General features: G+C 45.9%; 22 non-coding genes across 22 annotated transcripts; all 22 read left to right on the forward strand.

Moving 5' to 3' along the window:
* Window positions 1-1,394: 1,394 nt before the first annotated feature.
* trnad-guc (transfer RNA aspartic acid (anticodon GUC)) lies at window positions 1,395-1,466 on the forward strand. The gene has a single exon. It is a non-coding gene; the product is annotated as a tRNA-Asp (tRNA).
* A 696-nt stretch (window positions 1,467-2,162) lies between these two features.
* Window positions 2,163-2,234, forward strand: trnad-guc (transfer RNA aspartic acid (anticodon GUC)). The gene has a single exon. It is a non-coding gene; the product is annotated as a tRNA-Asp (tRNA).
* A 696-nt stretch (window positions 2,235-2,930) lies between these two features.
* trnad-guc (transfer RNA aspartic acid (anticodon GUC)) lies at window positions 2,931-3,002 on the forward strand. Its single transcript has one exon. It is a non-coding gene; the product is annotated as a tRNA-Asp (tRNA).
* Window positions 3,003-3,698: 696 nt separating this feature from the next.
* On the forward strand, window positions 3,699-3,770 carry trnad-guc (transfer RNA aspartic acid (anticodon GUC)). Its single transcript has one exon. It is a non-coding gene; the product is annotated as a tRNA-Asp (tRNA).
* A 695-nt stretch (window positions 3,771-4,465) lies between these two features.
* trnad-guc (transfer RNA aspartic acid (anticodon GUC)) lies at window positions 4,466-4,537 on the forward strand. The gene has a single exon. It is a non-coding gene; the product is annotated as a tRNA-Asp (tRNA).
* A 696-nt stretch (window positions 4,538-5,233) lies between these two features.
* On the forward strand, window positions 5,234-5,305 carry trnad-guc (transfer RNA aspartic acid (anticodon GUC)). Its single transcript has one exon. It is a non-coding gene; the product is annotated as a tRNA-Asp (tRNA).
* Window positions 5,306-6,769: 1,464 nt separating this feature from the next.
* Window positions 6,770-6,841, forward strand: trnad-guc (transfer RNA aspartic acid (anticodon GUC)). Its single transcript has one exon. It is a non-coding gene; the product is annotated as a tRNA-Asp (tRNA).
* A 697-nt stretch (window positions 6,842-7,538) lies between these two features.
* On the forward strand, window positions 7,539-7,610 carry trnad-guc (transfer RNA aspartic acid (anticodon GUC)). Its single transcript has one exon. It is a non-coding gene; the product is annotated as a tRNA-Asp (tRNA).
* A 695-nt stretch (window positions 7,611-8,305) lies between these two features.
* trnad-guc (transfer RNA aspartic acid (anticodon GUC)) lies at window positions 8,306-8,377 on the forward strand. The gene has a single exon. It is a non-coding gene; the product is annotated as a tRNA-Asp (tRNA).
* Window positions 8,378-9,073: 696 nt separating this feature from the next.
* trnad-guc (transfer RNA aspartic acid (anticodon GUC)) lies at window positions 9,074-9,145 on the forward strand. Its single transcript has one exon. It is a non-coding gene; the product is annotated as a tRNA-Asp (tRNA).
* Window positions 9,146-9,840: 695 nt separating this feature from the next.
* On the forward strand, window positions 9,841-9,912 carry trnad-guc (transfer RNA aspartic acid (anticodon GUC)). Its single transcript has one exon. It is a non-coding gene; the product is annotated as a tRNA-Asp (tRNA).
* A 696-nt stretch (window positions 9,913-10,608) lies between these two features.
* On the forward strand, window positions 10,609-10,680 carry trnad-guc (transfer RNA aspartic acid (anticodon GUC)). The gene has a single exon. It is a non-coding gene; the product is annotated as a tRNA-Asp (tRNA).
* A 696-nt stretch (window positions 10,681-11,376) lies between these two features.
* trnad-guc (transfer RNA aspartic acid (anticodon GUC)) lies at window positions 11,377-11,448 on the forward strand. The gene has a single exon. It is a non-coding gene; the product is annotated as a tRNA-Asp (tRNA).
* A 695-nt stretch (window positions 11,449-12,143) lies between these two features.
* trnad-guc (transfer RNA aspartic acid (anticodon GUC)) lies at window positions 12,144-12,215 on the forward strand. The gene has a single exon. It is a non-coding gene; the product is annotated as a tRNA-Asp (tRNA).
* A 695-nt stretch (window positions 12,216-12,910) lies between these two features.
* Window positions 12,911-12,982, forward strand: trnad-guc (transfer RNA aspartic acid (anticodon GUC)). The gene has a single exon. It is a non-coding gene; the product is annotated as a tRNA-Asp (tRNA).
* A 696-nt stretch (window positions 12,983-13,678) lies between these two features.
* On the forward strand, window positions 13,679-13,750 carry trnad-guc (transfer RNA aspartic acid (anticodon GUC)). Its single transcript has one exon. It is a non-coding gene; the product is annotated as a tRNA-Asp (tRNA).
* Window positions 13,751-14,446: 696 nt separating this feature from the next.
* On the forward strand, window positions 14,447-14,518 carry trnad-guc (transfer RNA aspartic acid (anticodon GUC)). Its single transcript has one exon. It is a non-coding gene; the product is annotated as a tRNA-Asp (tRNA).
* A 697-nt stretch (window positions 14,519-15,215) lies between these two features.
* On the forward strand, window positions 15,216-15,287 carry trnad-guc (transfer RNA aspartic acid (anticodon GUC)). The gene has a single exon. It is a non-coding gene; the product is annotated as a tRNA-Asp (tRNA).
* A 696-nt stretch (window positions 15,288-15,983) lies between these two features.
* On the forward strand, window positions 15,984-16,055 carry trnad-guc (transfer RNA aspartic acid (anticodon GUC)). Its single transcript has one exon. It is a non-coding gene; the product is annotated as a tRNA-Asp (tRNA).
* Window positions 16,056-16,751: 696 nt separating this feature from the next.
* Window positions 16,752-16,823, forward strand: trnad-guc (transfer RNA aspartic acid (anticodon GUC)). The gene has a single exon. It is a non-coding gene; the product is annotated as a tRNA-Asp (tRNA).
* A 696-nt stretch (window positions 16,824-17,519) lies between these two features.
* Window positions 17,520-17,591, forward strand: trnad-guc (transfer RNA aspartic acid (anticodon GUC)). The gene has a single exon. It is a non-coding gene; the product is annotated as a tRNA-Asp (tRNA).
* A 696-nt stretch (window positions 17,592-18,287) lies between these two features.
* Window positions 18,288-18,359, forward strand: trnad-guc (transfer RNA aspartic acid (anticodon GUC)). Its single transcript has one exon. It is a non-coding gene; the product is annotated as a tRNA-Asp (tRNA).
* Window positions 18,360-18,381: the final 22 nt, after the last annotated feature.

Raw genomic sequence — 18,381 nt, forward strand, 5'->3', positions numbered from 1 at the left:
GCTGATTAACACTATTTTACTACTGAAACTACAGGTCCTGAACAGACTGTTGCTAAAAGCATGACTCCAGATAGTCACACTTCTGTCACTTAGCAAAAGTGTGACAATATTGTCAAAGAAGTGCTGAATCAAACGAATGCATGCAGGAGGACATCTCTCAGATGATGCCAATCGGTTGGCTTCATTAGTGGCCTTATGCGCAGCCTGGAAGAGCTGTCCTTTTATTGACCAGTTGCAAGAAGATCCACCGCTGCAGAGAAGGCAGGACAAATGGACAGTGTTTCCGCCCAGTTTCAAACTGGGGACCTTTCCTATGTTAGGCGAACGTGATACCACCGCTACACTAAAGAAACGTTTGCTCAATCCACAACTGGTATTGCTCTTTTGTCTTTGCAGAAGTACTTTGGAGAAGGTCTTGAACTAACAGATTCATCAGGCATTGACCATCATCACTATGGAACAGTCTAAATCAGCACCTGCATGTAGGAGGTTGTGGTTTTCAGCCAGGGAGTGGAGGATAGAACAAACTCGGCCTGGAGTGAGTATCCGCCCAAATGGACGCAGTTCAAGTGCATACTTCCTCTTAAGACCGAAGTTGAGGCTGCCAGACAATTTTCAGATGCACTCCTCGTTAGTATAGTGGACAGTATCTCTGCTTGTCACGCAGAAGACCAGCGTTCGATTCCCTGACGGGGAGCTTCTTTTCAAAAGGCAACTACAAACTTTTCACTCTCCTTGGCTTCTCCTGTCCTATGCAACACAACTCATGCTGATTAACACTATTTTACTACTGAAACTACAGGTCCTGAACAGACTGTTGCTAAAAGCAAGACTCCAGATTGTCACACTTCTATCACTTAGCGAAACTGTGACAATGTTGTCAAAGAAGTGCTGAATCAAACGAATGCATGCAGGAGGACATCTCTCAGATGATGCCAATCGGTTGGCTTCATCAGTGGCCTTATGCGCAGCCTGGAAGAGCTGTCCTTTTATTGACCAGTTGCAAGAAGAGCCACCGCTGCAGAGAAAGCAGGACAAATGGACAGTGTTTCAGGCCCAGTTTCACACTGGGGACCTTTCCTATGTTAGGCGAACGTGATACCACCGCTACACTAAAGAAACCTCGGCTCAATCCACCACTGGTATTGCCCTTTTGTCTTTGCAGAAGTACTTTGGAGAAGGTCTTGAACTAACAGATTCATCAGGCATTGACCATCGTCACTATGGAACAGTCTAAATAAGCACCTGCATGTATGAGGTTGTGGTTTTCAGCCAGGGAGTGGAGGATAGAACAAACTCGGCCTGGAGTGAGTATCCGCCCAAATGGACGCAGTTCAAGTGCATACTTCCTCTTAAGACCGAAGTTGAGGCTGCCAGACAATTTTCCAATACACTCCTCGTTAGTATAGTGGACAGTATCTCTGCTTGTCACGCAGAAGACCAGGGTTCGATTCCCTGACGGGGAGCTTCTTTTCAAAAGGCAACTACAAACTTTTCACTCTCCTTGGCTTCTCCTGTCCTATGCAACACAACTCATGCTGATTAACACTATTTTACTACTGAAACTACAGGTCCTGAACAGACTGTTGCTAAAAGCATGAGTCCAGATTGTCACACTTCTGTCACTTAGCAAAAGTGTGACAATGTTGTCAAAGAAGTGCTGAATCAAACGAATGCATGCCGGAGGACATTTCTCAGATGATGCCAATCGGTTGGCTTCATCAGTGGCCTTATGCGCAGCCTGGAAGAGCTGTCTTTTTATTGACCAGTTGCAAGAAGATTCCCCGCTCCAGAGAAAGCAGGTCAAATGGACAGTGTTTCCGCCCAGTTTCAAACTATGGACCTTTTCTATGTTAGGCGAACGTGATACCACCGCTACACTAAAGAAACCTTGGCTCAATCCACCACTGGTATTGCCCTTTTGTCTTTGCAGAAGTACTTTGGAGAAGGTCTTGAACCAACAGATTCATCAGGCATTGACCATCATCACTATGGAATAGTCTAAATCAGCACCTGCATGTATGAGGTTGTGGTTTTCAGCCAGGGAGTGGAGGATAGAACAAACTCGGCCTGGAGTGAGTATCCGCCCAAATGGACACAGTTCAAGTGCATACTTCCTCTTAAGACCGAAGTTGAGGCTGCCAGACAATTTTCAGATGCACTCCTCGTTAGTATAGTGGACAGTATCTCTGCTTGTCACGCAGAAGACCAGGGTTCGATTCCCTGACGGGGAGCTTCTTTTCAAAAGGCAACTACAAACTGTTCACTCTCCTTGGCTTCTCCTGTCCTATGCAACACAACTCATGCTGATTAACACTATTTTACTACTGAAACTACAGGTCCTGAACAGACTGTTGCTAAAAGCATGACTCCAGATAGTCACACTTCTGTAACTTAGCAAAAGTGTGACAATATTGTCAAAGAAGTGCTGAATCAAACGAATGCATGCAGGAGGACATCTCTCAGATGATGCCAATCGGTTGGCTTCATTAGTGGCCTTATGCGCAGCCTGGAAGAGCTGTCCTTTTATTGACCAGTTGCAAGAAGATCCACCGCTGCAGAGAAGGCAGGACAAATGGACAGTGTTTCCGCCCAGTTTCAAACTGGGGACCTTTCCTATGTTAGGCGAACGTGATACCACCGCTACACTAAAGAAACGTTTGCTCAATCCACAACTGGTATTGCTCTTTTGTCTTTGCAGAAGTACTTTGGAGAAGGTCTTGAACTAACAGATTCATCAGGCATTGACCATCATCACTATGGAACAGTCTAAATCAGCACCTGCATGTATGAGGTCGTGGTTTTCAGCCAGGGAGTGGAGGATAGATCAAACTCGGCCTGGAGTGAGTATCCGCCCAAATGGACGCAGTTCAAGTGCATACTTCCTCTTAAGACCGAAGTTGAGGATGCCAGACAATTTTCAGATACACTCCTCGTTAGTATAGTGGACAGTATCTCTGCTTGTCACGCAGAAGACCAGGGTTCGATTCCCTGACGGGGAGCTTCTTTTCAAATGGCAACTACAAACTTTTCATTCTCCTTGGCTTCTCCTGTCCTATGCAACACAACTCATGCTGATTAACGCTATTTTACTACTGAAACTACAGGTCCTGAACAGACTGTTGCTAAAAGCATGAGTCCAGATTGTCACACTTCTGTCACTTAGCAAAAGTGTGACAATGTTGTCAAAGAAGTGCTGAATCCAACGAATGCATGCAGGAGGACATCTCTCAGATGATGCCAATCGGATGGCTTCATTAGTGGCCTAATGCGCAGCCTGGAAGAGCTGTCCTTTTATTGACCAGTTGCAAGAAGAGCCACCGCTGCAGAGAAGGCAGGACAAATGGACAGTGTTTATGCCCAGTTTCAAACTGAGGACCTTTCCTATGTTAGGCGAACGTGATACCACCGCTACACTAAAGAAACCTCGGCTCAATCTACCACTGGTATTGCCCTTTTGTCTTTGCAGAAGTACTTTGGAGAAGGTCTTGAACTAACAGATTCATCAGGCATTGACCATCGTCACTATGGAACAGTCTAAATAAGCACCTGCATGTATGAGGTCGTGGTTTTCAGCCAGGGAGTGGAGGATAGAACAAACTCGGCCTGGAGTGAGTATCCGCCCAAATGGACACAGTTCAAGTCCATACTTCCTGTTAAGACCGAAGTTGAGGCTGCCAGACAATTTTCAGATGCACTCCTCGTTAGTATAGTGGACAGTATCTCTGCTTGTCACGCAGAAGACCAGGGTTCGATTCCCTGACGGGGAGCGTCTTTTCAAAAGGCAACCACAAACTGTTCACTCACCTTGGCTTCTCCTGTCCTATGCAACACAACTCATGCTGATTAACACTATTTTACTACTGAAACTACAGGTCCTGAACAGACTGTTGCTAAAAGCAAGACTCCAGATTGTCACACTTCTATCACTTAGCGAAACTGTGACAATGTTGTCAAAGAAGTGCTGAATCAAACGAATGCATGCAGGAGGACATCTCTCAGATGATGCCAATCGGTTGGCTTCATCAGTGGCCTTATGCGCAGCCTGGAAGAGCTGTTTTTTATTGACCAGTTGCAAGAAGATTACCCGCTGCAGAGAAGGCAGGACAAATGGACAGTGTTTCCGCCTAGTTTCAAACTATGGACCTTTCCTACGTTAGGCGAACGTGATACCACCGCGACACTAAAGAAATCTCGGCTCAATCCACCACTGGTATTGCCCTTTTGTCTTTGCAGAAGTACTTTGGAGAAGGTCTTGAACTAAAAGATTCATCAGGCATTGACCATCATCACTTTGGAATAGTCTAGATCAGCACCTGCATGTATGAGGTCGTGGTTTTCAGCCAGGGAGTGGAGGATAGATCAAACTCGGCCTGGAGTGAGTATCCGCCCAAATGGACGCAGTTCAAGTGCATACTTCCTCTTAAGACCGAAGTTGAGGCTGCCAGACAATTTTCAGATGCACTCCTCGTTAGTATAGTGGACAGTATCTCTGCTTGTCACGCAGAAGACCAGGGTTCGATTCCCTGACGGGGAGCTTCTTTTCAAATGGCAACTACAAACTTTTCATTCTCCTTGGCTTCTCCTGTCCTATGCAACACAACTCATGCTGATTAACGCTATTTTACTACTGAAACTACAGGTCCTGAACAGACTGTTGCTAAAAGCATGAGTCCAGATTGTCACACTTCTGTCACTTAGCAAAAGTGTGACAATGTTGTCAAAGAAGTGCTGAATCCAACGAATGCATGCAGGAGGACATCTCTCAGATGATGCCAATCGGATGGCTTCATTAGTGGCCTAATGCGCAGCCTGGAAGAGCTGTCCTTTTATTGACCAGTTGCAAGAAGAGCCACCGCTGCAGAGAAGGCAGGACAAATGGACAGTGTTTATGCCCAGTTTCAAACTGAGGACCTTTCCTATGTTAGGCGATTGTGATACCACCGCTACACTAAAGAAACCTTGGCTCAATCCACCACTGGTATTGCCCTTTTGTCTTTGCAGAAGTACTTTGGAGAAGGTCTTGAACTAAAAGATTCATCAGGCATTGACCATCATCACTGTGGAATAGTCTAAATCAGCACCTGCATGTATGAGGTCGTGGTTTTCAGCCAGGGAGTGGAGGATAGATCAAACTCGGCCTGGAGTGAGTATCCGCCCAAATGGACGCAGTTCAAGTGCATACTTCCTCTTAAGACCGAAGTTGAGGCTGCCAGACAATTTTGAGATACACTCCTCGTTAGTATAGTGGACAGTATCTCTGCTTGTCACGCAGAAGACCAGGGTTCGATTCCCTGACGGGGAGCTTCTTTTCAAAAGGCAACTACAAACTTTTCACTCTCCTTGGCTTCTCCTGTCCTATGCAACACAACTCATGCTGATTAACACTATTTTACTACTGAAACTACAGGTCCTGAACAGACTGTTGCTAAAAGCATGACTCCAGATAGTCACACTTCTGTCACTTAGCAAAAGTGTGACAATATTGTCAAAGAAGTGCTGAATCAAACGAATGCATGCAGGAGGACATCTCTCAGATGATGCCAATCGGTTGGCTTCATTAGTGGCCTTATGCGCAGCCTGGAAGAGCTGTCCTTTTATTGACCAGTTGCAAGAAGATCCACCGCTGCAGAGAAGGCAGGACAAATGGACAGTGTTTCCGCCCAGTTTCAAACTGGGGACCTTTCCTATGTTAGGCGAACGTGATACCACCGCTACACTAAAGAAACGTTTGCTCAATCCACAACTGGTATTGCTCTTTTGTCTTTGCAGAAGTACTTTGGAGAAGGTCTTGAACTAACAGATTCATCAGGCATTGACCATCGTCACTATGGAACAGTCTAAATAAGCACCTGCATGTATGAGGTCGTGGTTTTCAGCCAGGGAGTGGAGGATAGAACAAACTCGGCCTGGAGTGAGTATCCGCCCAAATGGACACAGTTCAAGTCCATACTTCCTCTTAAGACCGAAGTTGAGGCTGCCAGACAATTTTCAGATGCACTCCTCGTTAGTATAATGGACAGTATCTCTGCTTGTCACGCAGAAGACCAGGGTTCGATTCCCTGACGGGGAGCTTCTTTTCAAAAGGCAACTACAAACTTTTCACTCTCCTTGGCTTCTCCTGTCCTATGCAACACAACTCATGCTGATTAACACTATTTTACTACTGAAACTACAGGTCCTGAACAGACTGTTGCTAAAAGCATGAGTCCAGATTGTCACACTTCTGTCAATTAGCAAAAGTGTGACAATGTTGTCAAAGAAGTGCTGAATCAAACGAATGCATGCCGGAGGACATTTCTCAGATGATGCCAATCGGTTGGCTTCATCAGTGGCCTTATGCGCAGCCTGGAAGAGCTGTCTTTTTATTGACCAGTTGCAAGAAGATTCCCCGCTGCAGAGAAAGCAGGTCAAATGGACAGTGTTTCCGCCCAGTTTCAAACTATGGACCTTTTCTATGTTAGGCGAACGTGATACCACCGCTACACTAAAGAAACCTTGGCTCAATCCACCACTGGTATTGCCCTTTTGTCTTTGCAGAAGTACTTTGGAGAAGGTCTTGAACCAACAGATTCATCAGGCATTGACCATCATCACTATGGAATAGTCTAAATCAGCACCTGCATGTATGAGGTTGTGGTTTTCAGCCAGGGAGTGGAGGATAGAACAAACTCGGCCTGGAGTGAGTATCCGCCCAAATGGACACAGTTCAAGTGCATACTTCCTCTTAAGACCGAAGTTGAGGCTGCCAGACAATTTTCAGATGCACTCCTCGTTAGTATAGTGGACAGTATCTCTGCTTGTCACGCAGAAGACCAGGGTTCGATTCCCTGACGGGGAGCTTCTTTTCAAAAGGCAACTACAAACTTTTCACTCTCCTTGGCTTCTCCTGTCCTATGCAACACAACTCATGCTGATTAACACTATTTTACTACTGAAACTACAGGTCCTGAACAGACTGTTGCTAAAAGCATGAGTCCAGATAGTCACACTTCTGTCACTTAGCAAAAGTGTGACAATATTGTCAAAGAAGTGCTGAATCAAACGAATGCATGCAGGAGGACATCTCTCAGATGATGCCAATCGGTTGGCTTCATTAGTGGCCTTATGCGCAGCCTGGAAGAGCTGTCCTTTTATTGACCAGTTGCAAGAAGAGCCACCGCTGCAGAGAAAGCAGGACAAATGGACAGTGTTTCAGGCCCAGTTTCACACTGGGGACCTTTCCTATGTTAGGCGAACGTGATACCACCGCTACACTAAAGAAACCTCGGCTCAATCCACCACTGGTATTGCCCTTTTGTCTTTGCAGAAGTACTTTGGAGAAGGTCTTGAACTAACAGATTCATCAGGCATTGACCATCGTCACTATGGAACAGTCTAAATAAGCACCTGCATGTATGAGGTCGTGGTTTTCAGCCAGGGAGTGGAGGATAGAACAAACTCGGCCTGGAGTGAGTATCCGCCCAAATGGACACAGTTCAAGTCCATACTTCCTGTTAAGACCGAAGTTGAGGCTGCCAGACAATTTTCAGATGCACTCCTCGTTAGTATAGTGGACAGTATCTCTGCTTGTCACGCAGAAGACCAGGGTTCGATTCCCTGACGGGGAGTGTCTTTTCAAAAGGCAACCACAAACTGTTCACTCACCTTGGCTTCTCCTGTCCTATGCAACACAACTCATGCTGATTAACACTATTTTACTACTGAAACTACAGGTCCTGAACAGACTGTTGCTAAAAGCAAGACTCCAGATTGTCACACTTCTATCACTTAGCGAAACTGTGACAATGTTGTCAAAGAAGTGCTGAATCAAACGAATGCATGCAGGAGGACATCTCTCAGATGATGCCAATCGGTTGGCTTCATCAGTGGCCTTATGCGCAGCCTGGAAGAGCTGTTTTTTATTGACCAGTTGCAAGAAGATTACCCGCTGCAGAGAAGGCAGGACAAATGGACAGTGTTTCCGCCTAGTTTCAAACTATGGACCTTTCCTACGTTAGGCGAACGTGATACCACCGCGACACTAAAGAAATCTCGGCTCAATCCACCACTGGTATTGCCCTTTTGTCTTTGCAGAAGTACTTTGGAGAAGGTCTTGAACTAAAAGATTCATCAGGCATTGACCATCATCACTGTGGAATAGTCTAAATCAGCACCTGCATGTATGAGGTCGTGGTTTTCAGCCAGGGAGTGGAGGATAGATCAAACTCGGCCTGGAGTGAGTATCCGCCCAAATGGACGCAGTTCAAGTGCATACTTCCTCTTAAGACCGAAGTTGAGGATGCCAGACAATTTTCAGATACACTCCTCGTTAGTATAGTGGACAGTATCTCTGCTTGTCACGCAGAAGACCAGGGTTCGATTCCCTGACGGGGAGCTTCTTTTCAAATGGCAACTACAAACTTTTCATTCTCCTTGGCTTCTCCTGTCCTATGCAACACAACTCATGCTGATTAACGCTATTTTACTACTGAAACTACAGGTCCTGAACAGACTGTTGCTAAAAGCATGAGTCCAGATTGTCACACTTCTGTCACTTAGCAAAAGTGTGACAATGTTGTCAAAGAAGTGCTGAATCCAACGAATGCATGCAGGAGGACATCTCTCAGATGATGCCAATCGGATGGCTTCATTAGTGGCCTAATGCGCAGCCTGGAAGAGCTGTCCTTTTATTGACCAGTTGCAAGAAGAGCCACCGCTGCAGAGAAGGCAGGACAAATGGACAGTGTTTATGCCCAGTTTCAAACTGAGGACCTTTCCTATGTTAGGCGAACGTGATACCACCGCTACACTAAAGAAACCTCGGCTCAATCCACCACTGGTATTGCCCTTTTGTCTTTGCAGAAGTACTTTGGAGAAGGTCTTGAACTAACAGATTCATCAGGCATTGACCATCGTCACTATGGAACAGTCTAAATAAGCACCTGCATGTATGAGGTCGTGGTTTTCAGCCAGGGAGTGGAGGATAGAACAAACTCGGCCTGGAGTGAGTATCCGCCCAAATGGACACAGTTCAAGTCCATACTTCCTGTTAAGACCGAAGTTGAGGCTGCCAGACAATTTTCAGATGCACTCCTCGTTAGTATAGTGGACAGTATCTCTGCTTGTCACGCAGAAGACCAGGGTTCGATTCCCTGACGGGGAGCGTCTTTTCAAAAGGCAACCACAAACTGTTCACTCACCTTGGCTTCTCCTGTCCTATGCAACACAACTCATGCTGATTAACACTATTTTACTACTGAAACTACAGGTCCTGAACAGACTGTTGCTAAAAGCAAGACTCCAGATTGTCACACTTCTATCACTTAGCGAAACTGTGACAATGTTGTCAAAGAAGTGCTGAATCAAACGAATGCATGCAGGAGGACATCTCTCAGATGATGCCAATCGGTTGGCTTCATCAGTGGCCTTATGCGCAGCCTGGAAGAGCTGTTTTTTATTGACCAGTTGCAAGAAGATTACCCGCTGCAGAGAAGGCAGGACAAATGGACAGTGTTTCCGCCTAGTTTCAAACTATGGACCTTTCCTACGTTAGGCGAACGTGATACCACCGCGACACTAAAGAAATCTCGGCTCAATCCACCACTGGTATTGCCCTTTTGTCTTTGCAGAAGTACTTTGGAGAAGGTCTTGAACTAAAAGATTCATCAGGCATTGACCATCATCACTGTGGAATAGTCTAGATCAGCACCTGCATGTATGAGGTCGTGGTTTTCAGCCAGGGAGTGGAGGATAGATCAAACTCGGCCTGGAGTGAGTATCCGCCCAAATGGACGCAGTTCAAGTGCATACTTCCTCTTAAGACCGAAGTTGAGGCTGCCAGACAATTTTCAGATGCACTCCTCGTTAGTATAGTGGACAGTATCTCTGCTTGTCACGCAGAAGACCAGGGTTCGATTCCCTGACGGGGAGCTTCTTTTCAAATGGCAACTACAAACTTTTCATTCTCCTTGGCTTCTCCTGTCCTATGCAACACAACTCATGCTGATTAACGCTATTTTACTACTGAAACTACAGGTCCTGAACAGACTGTTGCTAAAAGCATGAGTCCAGATTGTCACACTTCTGTCACTTAGCAAAAGTGTGACAATGTTGTCAAAGAAGTGCTGAATCCAACGAATGCATGCAGGAGGACATCTCTCAGATGATGCCAATCGGATGGCTTCATTAGTGGCCTAATGCGCAGCCTGGAAGAGCTGTCCTTTTATTGACCAGTTGCAAGAAGAGCCACCGCTGCAGAGAAGGCAGGACAAATGGACAGTGTTTATGCCCAGTTTCAAACTGAGGACCTTTCCTATGTTAGGCGATTGTGATACCACCGCTACACTAAAGAAACCTTGGCTCAATCCACCACTGGTATTGCCCTTTTGTCTTTGCAGAAGTACTTTGGAGAAGGTCTTGAACTAAAAGATTCATCAGGCATTGACCATCATCACTGTGGAATAGTCTAAATCAGCACCTGCATGTATGAGGTCGTGGTTTTCAGCCAGGGAGTGGAGGATAGATCAAACTCGGCCTGGAGTGAGTATCCGCCCAAATGGACGCAGTTCAAGTGCATACTTCCTCTTAAGACCGAAGTTGAGGCTGCCAGACAATTTTGAGATACACTCCTCGTTAGTATAGTGGACAGTATCTCTGCTTGTCACGCAGAAGACCAGGGTTCGATTCCCTGACGGGGAGCTTCTTTTCAAAAGGCAACTACAAACTTTTCACTCTCCTTGGCTTCTCCTGTCCTATGCAACACAACTCATGCTGATTAACACTATTTTACTACTGAAACTACAGGTCCTGAACAGACTGTTGCTAAAAGCATGACTCCAGATAGTCACACTTCTGTCACTTAGCAAAAGTGTGACAATATTGTCAAAGAAGTGCTGAATCAAACGAATGCATGCAGGAGGACATCTCTCAGATGATGCCAATCGGTTGGCTTCATTAGTGGCCTTATGCGCAGCCTGGAAGAGCTGTCCTTTTATTGACCAGTTGCAAGAAGATCCACCGCTGCAGAGAAGGCAGGACAAATGGACAGTGTTTCCGCCCAGTTTCAAACTGGGGACCTTTCCTATGTTAGGCGAACGTGATACCACCGCTACACTAAAGAAACGTTTGCTCAATCCACAACTGGTATTGCTCTTTTGTCTTTGCAGAAGTACTTTGGAGAAGGTCTTGAACTAACAGATTCATCAGGCATTGACCATCATCACTATGGAACAGTCTAAATCAGCACCTGCATGTAGGAGGTTGTGGTTTTCAGCCAGGGAGTGGAGGATAGAACAAACTCGGCCTGGAGTGAGTATCCGCCCAAATGGACGCAGTTCAAGTGCATACTTCCTCTTAAGACCGAAGTTGAGGCTGCCAGACAATTTTCCAATACACTCCTCGTTAGTATAGTGGACAGTATCTCTGCTTGTCACGCAGAAGACCAGGGTTCGATTCCCTGACGGGGAGCGTCTTTTCAAAAGGCAACCACAAACTGTTCACTCACCTTGGCTTCTCCTGTCCTATGCAACACAACTCATGCTGATTAACACTATTTTACTACTGAAACTACAGGTCCTGAACAGACTGTTGCTAAAAGCAAGACTCCAGATTGTCACACTTCTATCACTTAGCGAAACTGTGACAATGTTGTCAAAGAAGTGCTGAATCAAACGAATGCATGCAGGAGGACATCTCTCAGATGATGCCAATCGGTTGGCTTCATCAGTGGCCTTATGCGCAGCCTGGAAGAGCTGTTTTTTATTGACCAGTTGCAAGAAGATTACCCGCTGCAGAGAAGGCAGGACAAATGGACAGTGTTTCCGCCTAGTTTCAAACTATGGACCTTTCCTACGTTAGGCGAACGTGATACCACCGCGACACTAAAGAAATCTCGGCTCAATCCACCACTGGTATTGCCCTTTTGTCTTTGCAGAAGTACTTTGGAGAAGGTCTTGAACTAACAAATTCATCAGGCATTGACCATCATCACTATGGAACAGTCTAAATCAGCACCTGCATGTAGGAGGTTGTGGTTTTCAGCCAGGGAGTGGAGGATAGAACAAACTCGGCCTGGAGTGAGTATCCGCCCAAATGGACGCAGTTCAAGTGCATACTTCCTCTTAAGACCGAAGTTGAGGCTGCCAGACAATTTTCCAATACACTCCTCGTTAGTATAGTGGACAGTATCTCTGCTTGTCACGCAGAAGACCAGGGTTCGATTCCCTGACGGGGAGCGTCTTTTCAAAAGGCAACCACAAACTGTTCACTCACCTTGGCTTCTCCTGTCCTATGCAACACAACTCATGCTGATTAACACTATTTTACTACTGAAACTACAGGTCCTGAACAGACTGTTGCTAAAAGCAAGACTCCAGATTGTCACACTTCTATCACTTAGCGAAACTGTGACAATGTTGTCAAAGAAGTGCTGAATCAAACGAATGCATGCAGGAGGACATCTCTCAGATGATGCCAATCGGTTGGCTTCATCAGTGGCCTTATGCGCAGCCTGGAAGAGCTGTTTTTTATTGACCAGTTGCAAGAAGATTACCCGCTGCAGAGAAGGCAGGACAAATGGACAGTGTTTCCGCCTAGTTTCAAACTATGGACCTTTCCTACGTTAGGCGAACGTGATACCACCGCGACACTAAAGAAATCTCGGCTCAATCCACCACTGGTATTGCCCTTTTGTCTTTGCAGAAGTACTTTGGAGAAGGTCTTGAACTAACAAATTCATCAGGCATTGACCATCATCACTATGGAACAGTCTAAATCAGCACCTGCATGTAGGAGGTTGTGGTTTTCAGCCAGGGAGTGGAGGATAGAACAAACTCGGCCTGGAGTGAGTATCCGCCCAAATGGACGCAGTTCAAGTGCATACTTCCTCTTAAGACCGAAGTTGAGGCTGCCAGACAATTTTCCAATACACTCCTCGTTAGTATAGTGGACAGTATCTCTGCTTGTCACGCAGAAGACCAGGGTTCGATTCCCTGACGGGGAGCTTCTTTTCAAAAGGCAACTACAAACTTTTCACTCTCCTTGGCTTCTCCTGTCCTATGCAACACAACTCATGCTGATTAACACTATTTTACTACTGAAACTACAGGTCCTGAACAGACTGTTGCTAAAAGCATGAGTCCAGATAGTCACACTTCTGTCACTTAGCAAAAGTGTGACAATATTGTCAAAGAAGTGCTGAATCAAACGAATGCATGCCGGAGGACATTTCTCAGATGATGCCAATCGGTTGGCTTCATCAGTGGCCTTATGCGCAGCCTGGAAGAGCTGTCTTTTTATTGACCAGTTGCAAGAAGATTCCCCGCTCCAGAGAAAGCAGGTCAAATGGACAGTGTTTCCGCCCAGTTTCAAACTATGGACCTTTCCTACGTTAGGCGAACGTGATACCACCGCGACACTAAAGAAATCTTGGCTCAATCCACAACTGGTATTGCCCTTTTGTCTTTGCAGAAGTACTTTGGAGAAGGTCTTGAACCAACAGATTCATCAGGCATTGACCATCATCACTATGGAATAGTCTAAATCAGCACCTGCATGTATGAGGTTGTGGTTTTCAGCCAGGGAGTGGAGGATAGAACAAACTCGGCCTGGAGTGAGTATCCGCCCAAATGGACACAGTTCAAGTGCATACTTCCTGTTAAGACCGAAGTTGAGGCTGCCAGACAATTTTCAGATGCACTCCTCGTTAGTATAGTGGACAGTATCTCTGCTTGTCACGCAGAAGACCAGGGTTCGATTCCCTGACGGGGAGCTTCTTTTCAAAAGGCAACTACAAACTGTTCACTCTCCTTGGCTTCTCCTGTCCTATGCAACACAACTCATGCTGATTAACACTATTTTACTACTGAAACTACAGGTCCTGAACAGACTGTTGCTAAAAGCATGACTCCAGATAGTCACACTTCTGTCACTTAGCAAAAGTGTGACAATATTGTCAAAGAAGTGCTGAATCAAACGAATGCATGCAGGAGGACATCTCTCAGATGATGCCAATCGGTTGGCTTCATTAGTGGCCTTATGCGCAGCCTGGAAGAGCTGTCCTTTTATTGACCAGTTGCAAGAAGATCCACCGCTGCAGAGAAGGCAGGACAAATGGACAGTGTTTCCGCCCAGTTTCAAACTGGGGACCTTTCCTATGTTAGGCGAACGTGATACCACCGCTACACTAAAGAAACGTTTGCTCAATCCACAACTGGTATTGCTCTTTTGTCTTTGCAGAAGTACTTTGGAGAAGGTCTTGAACTAACAGATTCATCAGGCATTGACCATCGTCACTATGGAACAGTCTAAATAAGCACCTGCATGTATGAGGTCGTGGTTTTCAGCCAGGGAGTGGAGGATAGAACAAACTCGGCCTGGAGTGAGTATCCGCCCAAATGGACACAGTTCAAGTCCATACTTCCTGTTAAGACCGAAGTTGAGGCTGCCAGACAATTTTCAGATGCACTCCTCGTTAGTATAGTGGACAGTATCTCTGCTTGTCACGCAGAAGACCAGGGTTCGATTCCCTGACGGGGAGTGTCTTTTCAAAAGGCAACCACAAACTGTTCACTCACCTTGGCTTCTCCTGTCCTATGCAACACAACTCATGCTGATTAACACTATTTTACTACTGAAACTACAGGTCCTGAACAGACTGTTGCTAAAAGCAAGACTCCAGATTGTCACACTTCTATCACTTAGCGAAACTGTGACAATGTTGTCAAAGAAGTGCTGAATCAAACGAATGCATGCAGGAGGACATCTCTCAGATGATGCCAATCGGTTGGCTTCATCAGTGGCCTTATGCGCAGCCTGGAAGAGCTGTCCTTTTATTGACCAGTTGCAAGAAGAGCCACCGCTGCAGAGAAAGCAGGACAAATGGACAGTGTTTCAGGCCCAGTTTCACACTGGGGACCTTTCCTATGTTAGGCGAACGTGATACCACCGCTACACTAAAGAAACCTCGGCTCAATCCACCACTGGTATTGCCCTTTTGTCTTTGCAGAAGTACTTTGGAGAAGGTCTTGAACTAACAGATTCATCAGGCATTGACCATCGTCACTATGGAACAGTCTAAATAAGCACCTGCATGTGCTTATGTGACAGGAGAAGCCAGGGAGTGGAGGATAGAACAAACTCGGCCTGGAGTGAGTATCCGCCCAAATGGACACAGTTCAAGTGCATACTTCCTCTTAAGACCGAAGTTGAGGATGCCAGAAAATTTTCAGATACACTCCTCGTTAGTATAGTGGACAGTATCTCTGCTTGTCACGCAGAAGACCAGGGTTCGATTCCCTGACGGGGAGCTTCTTTTCAAATGGCAACTACAAACTTTTCATTCTCCTTGGCTTCTCCTGTCCTATGCAACACAACTCATGCTGATTAACGCTATTTTACTACTGAAACTACAGGTCCTGAACAGACTGTTGCTAAAAGCATGAGTCCAGATTGTCACACTTCTGTCACTTAGCAAAAGTGTGACAATGTTGTCAAAGAAGTGCTGAATCCAACGAATGCATGCAGGAGGACATCTCTCAGATGATGCCAATCGGATGGCTTCATTAGTGGCCTAATGCGCAGCCTGGAAGAGCTGTCCTTTTATTGACCAGTTGCAAGAAGAGCCACCGCTGCAGAGAAGGCAGGACAAATGGACAGTGTTTCCGCCCAGTTTCAAACTGGGGACCTTTCCTATGTTAGGCGAACGTGATACCACCGCTACACTAAAGAAACGTTTGCTCAATCCACAACTGGTATTGCTCTTTTGTCTTTGCAGAAGTACTTTGGAGAAGGTCTTGAACTAACAAATTCATCAGGCATTGACCATCATCACTATGGAACAGTCTAAATCAGCACCTGCATGTAGGAGGTTGTGGTTTTCAGCCAGGGAGTGGAGGATAGAACAAACTCGGCCTGGAGTGAGTATCCGCCCAAATGGACGCAGTTCAAGTGCATACTTCCTCTTAAGACCGAAGTTGAGGCTGCCAGACAATTTTCCAATACACTCCTCGTTAGTATAGTGGACAGTATCTCTGCTTGTCACGCAGAAGACCAGGGTTCGATTCCCTGACGGGGAGCTTCTTTTCAAAAGGCAACTACAAACTTTTCACTCTCCTTGGCTTCTCCTGTCCTATGCAACACAACTCATGCTGATTAACACTATTCTACTACTGAAACTACAGGTCCTGAACAGACTGTTGCTAAAAGCATGAGTCCAGATAGTCACACTTCTGTCACTTAGCAAAAGTGTGACAATATTGTCAAAGAAGTGCTGAATCAAACGAATGCATGCCGGAGGACATTTCTCAGATGATGCCAATCGGTTGGCTTCATCAGTGGCCTTATGCGCAGCCTGGAAGAGCTGTCTTTTTATTGACCAGTTGCAAGAAGATTCCCCGCTCCAGAGAAAGCAGGTCAAATGGACAGTGTTTCCGCCCAGTTTCAAACTATGGACCTTTCCTACGTTAGGCGAACGTGATACCACCGCGACACTAAAGAAATCTCGGCTCAATCCACAACTGGTATTGCCCTTTTGTCTTTGCAGAAGTACTTTGGAGAAGGTCTTGAACCAACAGATTCATCAGGCATTGACCATCATCACTATGGAATAGTCTAAATCAGCACCTGCATGTATGAGGTTGTGGTTTTCAGCCAGGGAGTGGAGGATAGAACAAACTCGGCCTGGAGTGAGTATCCGCCCAAATGGACACAGTTCAAGTGCATACTTCCTGTTAAGACCGAAGTTGAGGCTGCCAGACAATTTTCAGATGCACTCCTCGTTAGTATAGTGGACAGTATCTCTGCTTGTCACGCAGAAGACCAGGGTTCGATTCCCTGACGGGGAGCTTCTTTTCAAAAGGCAACTACAAACTGTTCACTCTCCTTGGCTTCTCCTGTCCTATGCAACACAACTCATGCTGATTAACACTATTTTACTACTGAAACTACAGGTCCTGAACAGACTGTTGCTAAAAGCATGACTCCAGATAGTCACACTTCTGTCACTTAGCAAAAGTGTGACAATATTGTCAAAGAAGTGCTGAATCAAACGAATGCATGCAGGAGGACATCTCTCAGATGATGCCAATCGGTTGGCTTCATTAGTGGCCTTATGCGCAGCCTGGAAGAGCTGTCCTTTTATTGACCAGTTGCAAGAAGAGCCACCGCTGCAGAGAAGGCAGGACAAATGGACAGTGTTTCCGCCCAGTTTCAAACTGGGGACCTTTCCTATGTTAGGCGAACGTGATACCACCGCTACACTAAAGAAACGTTTGCTCAATCCACAACTGGTATTGCTCTTTTGTCTTTGCAGAAGTACTTTGGAGAAGGTCTTGAACTAACAAATTCATCAGGCATTGACCATCATCACTATGGAACAGTCTAAATCAGCACCTGCATGTAGGAGGTTGTGGTTTTCAGCCAGGGAGTGGAGGATAGAACAAACTCGGCCTGGAGTGAGTATCCGCCCAAATGGACGCAGTTCAAGTGCATACTTCCTCTTAAGACCGAAGTTGAGGCTGCCAGACAATTTTCCAATACACTCCTCGTTAGTATAGTGGACAGTATCTCTGCTTGTCACGCAGAAGACCAGGGTTCGATTCCCTGACGGGGAGCTTCTTTTCAAAAGGCAACTACAAACTTTTCACTCTCCTTGGCTTCTCCTGTCCTATGCAACACAACTCATGCTGATTAACACTATTCTACTACTGAAACTACAGGTCCTGAACAGACTGTTGCTAAAAGCATGAGTCCAGATAGTCACACTTCTGTCACTTAGCAAAAGTGTGACAATATTGTCAAAGAAGTGCTGAATCAAACGAATGCATGCCGGAGGACATTTCTCAGATGATGCCAATCGGTTGGCTTCATCAGTGGCCTTATGCGCAGCCTGGAAGAGCTGTCTTTTTATTGACCAGTTGCAAGAAGATTCCCCGCTCCAGAGAAAGCAGGTCAAATGGACAGTGTTTCCGCCCAGTTTCAAACTATGGACCTTTCCTACGTTAGGCGAACGTGATACCACCGCGACACTAAAGAAATCTCGGCTCAATCCACAACTGGTATTGCCCTTTTGTCTTTGCAGAAGTACTTTGGAGAAGGTCTTGAACCAACAGATTCATCAGGCATTGACCATCATCACTATGGAATAGTCTAAATCAGCACCTGCATGTATGAGGTTGTGGTTTTCAGCCAGGGAGTGGAGGATAGAACAAACTCGGCCTGGAGTGAGTATCCGCCCAAATGGACACAGTTCAAGTGCATACTTCCTCTTAAGACCGAAGTTGAGGCTGCCAGACAATTTTCAGATGCACTCCTCGTTAGTATAGTGGACAGTATCTCTGCTTGTCACGCAGAAGACCAGGGTTCGATTCCCTGACGGGGAGCTTCTTTTCAAAAGGCAACTAC

Source organism: Gasterosteus aculeatus, chromosome 2 (genome assembly GCF_964276395.1).
Source record: "Gasterosteus aculeatus chromosome 2, fGasAcu3.hap1.1, whole genome shotgun sequence".
Lineage (NCBI taxonomy): Eukaryota > Metazoa > Chordata > Actinopteri > Perciformes > Gasterosteidae > Gasterosteus > Gasterosteus aculeatus.